This window comes from Dromaius novaehollandiae, chromosome 6 (genome assembly GCF_036370855.1).
Source record: "Dromaius novaehollandiae isolate bDroNov1 chromosome 6, bDroNov1.hap1, whole genome shotgun sequence".
NCBI classification, from domain to species: Eukaryota; Metazoa; Chordata; class Aves; order Casuariiformes; family Dromaiidae; genus Dromaius; species Dromaius novaehollandiae.
The window spans coordinates 4,641,886-4,644,656 of NC_088103.1; positions in this window are offsets into that span (position 1 = coordinate 4,641,886).

Here is a 2,771-nt window from a genome sequence, read left to right on the forward strand (position 1 = left end):
GTCACAGCAGCCTCAGTGCCTCCGAGGCCAGTGGCAGGCTCCTGGCTGCTGGCCTTGCTTGTGAGGTCACAGCAGCCTGAGTGCCGCCTAGGCCAGTGGCAGGTTCATGGCTGCTGGCTGTGTTTGGGAGGCCACAGCAGCCTCAGTGCCTCTGAGGCCATTGACAGGCTCCTGGCTGCTGGCTGTGCTTGTGACGTCACAGCAGCCTCAGTGCCTCCTAGGCCAGTGGCAGGCTCCTGGCTGCTGGCTGTGCTTGTGAGGTCATAGCAGCCTCAGTTCCTCCTCGGCTGGAGGAAAGTTCATATCTGCTGCCTGTGCTTGTGAGGTCACAGCAAGCTGAGTGCCTCCTAGGCCAGTGGCAGGTTCATGACTGTTGGCTGTGCTTGTGAGCTCACAGTAGCCTGAGTGCCTCCTAGGCCAGTGGCAGGCTCCTGGCTGCTGGCTGTGCTTCTGAGGTCACAGCAGCCTGAGTACCTCATAGTTTAGTGTCTAGCGTCCCCTGCTGGATGTGCTTGTGAGGTCACAGCTGCCTGAGTGCCTCCTAGGTCAGTGGCAGGCTCCTGGCTGCTGGCCTTGCTTGTGAGGTCACAGCAGCCTGAGTGCCGCCTAGGCCAGTGGCAGGTTCATGGCTGCTGGCTGTGTTTGGGAGGCCACAGCAGCCTCAGTGCCTGTGAGGCCATTGACAGGCTCCTGGCTGCTGGCTGTGCCTGTGAGGTCACAGCAGCCTCAGTGCCTCCGAGGTCAGTTGCATGCTCATGGCTGCTGGCTGTGCTTGTGAGGTCACAGCAGCCTGAGTGCCTCCGAGGCCAGTGGCAGGCTCATGGCTGCTAGCTGTGCTTGTGAGGTCACAGCAGCCTCAGTGCCTCCTAGGCCAGTGGCTCGTTCACGGCTGCTGGCTGTGCTTGGGAGGTCACAACAGCCTCAGTGCCTCATATGCTAGTGTGCAGGCCCCGCTGCTGGCTGTACTTGTGAGGTCACAGCTACCTCAGTGCGTCCTAGGCCAGTGGCAGGCTCATGGTTGCTGGCTGTGCTTGTTAGGTCACAACAGCCTCAGTGCCTCCGAGGCCAGTGGCAGGCTCCTGGCTGCTGGCTGTGCTTGTGAGGTCACAACAGCCTCAGTGCCTCCGAGGCCAGTGGCAGGCTCCTGGCTGCTGGCTGTGCTTGTGAGCTCACAGCAGCCTCAGTGCCTCCTAGGCCAGTGGCAGGCTGATGGCTGCTGCCTGTGCTTGTGAGGTCACAACAGCCTCAGTGCCTCATATGCTAGGGTGCAGGCCCCCCTGCTGGCTGTGCTTGGGAGGTCACAGCAGCCTCAGTGCCTCCTCGTCCAGTGGCAGGCTCATGGCTGCTGGCTGTGCCTATGAGCTCACAGCAGCCTCAGTGCCTCCTAGGCCAGTGGCTCGTTCACGGCTGCTGGCTGTCCTTGTGAGGTCACAGCTGCCTCAGTGCGTCCTAGGCCAGTGGCAGGCTCATGGCTGCTGGCTATGGTTGTGAGGTCACAGCAGCCTCAGTGCCTCCTAGGCCAGTGGCAGGCTCCTGGCTGCTGGCTGTGTTTGTGAGGTCACAGCATCCTGAGTGTCTCCTAGGCCAGTGGCAGGCTCATGGCTGCTGGCTGTGCTTGTGAGGTCACAGCAGCCTCAGTGCCTGCTAAGCCAATGGTAGGCTCCTGGCTGCTGGCTGTGCTTGTGAGGTCACAGCAGGCTCCGTGGCTCATTGGCCAGTGGCAGGCTCCTGGCTACTGGCTGTGATTGTGAGGTCACAGTAGCCTCAGTGTCTCCTAGGTCAGTTGCAGGCCCATGGCTGCTGCCTGTGCTTGTGACATCACAGCAGCCTCAGTGCCTCCTAGGCCAGTGGTAGGCTCCTGGCTGCTGGCTGTGCTTGTGAGGTCACAGCAGCCTCACTGCCTCCTAGGCCAGTAGCAGGCACATGGCTGCTGGCTGTGCTTGTGAGGTCACAGTAGCCTCAGTGTCTCCTAGGTCAGTGGCAGGCCCATGGCTGCTGCCTGTGCTTGTGACATCACAGCAGCCTCAGTGCCTCCTAGGCCAGTGGTAGGCTCCTGGCTGCTGGCTGTGCTTGTGAGGTCACAGCAGCCTCACTGCCTCCTAGGCCAGTAGCAGGCACATGGCTGCTGGTTGTGCTTGTGAGGTCAGAGCTGCCTCAGTGCCTCCTAGAACTGTGTAAGGCTCCTGGCTGCTGGCTGTGGTGGTGGGGTCACAGCAGCCTCAGTGCCTCCTAGGCCAGTGGCAGGCTCCTGGCTGCTGGCTGTGGTTGTGGGGTCACAGCAGCCTGAGTGCCTGCTAGGCCAGTGACAGGCTCCTGGCTGCTGGCTGTGCTGGTGAGATCACAGCAGCCTCAGTGCCTCCTAGGCCAGTGGCAGGCTCCTGGCTGCTGGCTGTTCTTGTGAGGTCACAGCAGCCTCAGTGCCTCAGAGGTAGTGAGCAGCGCCACGTCCTGGCTGTGCTTCTGAGGTCACAGCAGCCTCAGTGCCTCATAGGCCAGCGGCAGGCTCACGGCTGCTAGCTGTGTTTGTGAGGTGACAGTAGCCTCAGTGCCTCCTAGGACTGTGTCAGGCTCCTGGCTGCTGGCTGTGCTTCTGAGGTCACAGCAGCCTCAGTGCCTCCCAGGGCAGTGGCAGGCTCCTGCCTTCTGGCTGTGCTTGTGACGTCACAGCAGCCTCAGTGCCTCCCAGGGCAGTGGCAGGCTCCTGGCTGCTGGCTGTGCTTGTGAGGTCACAGCAGCCTCAGTGCCTCCTAGGCCAGTGGCAGGCTCCTGGC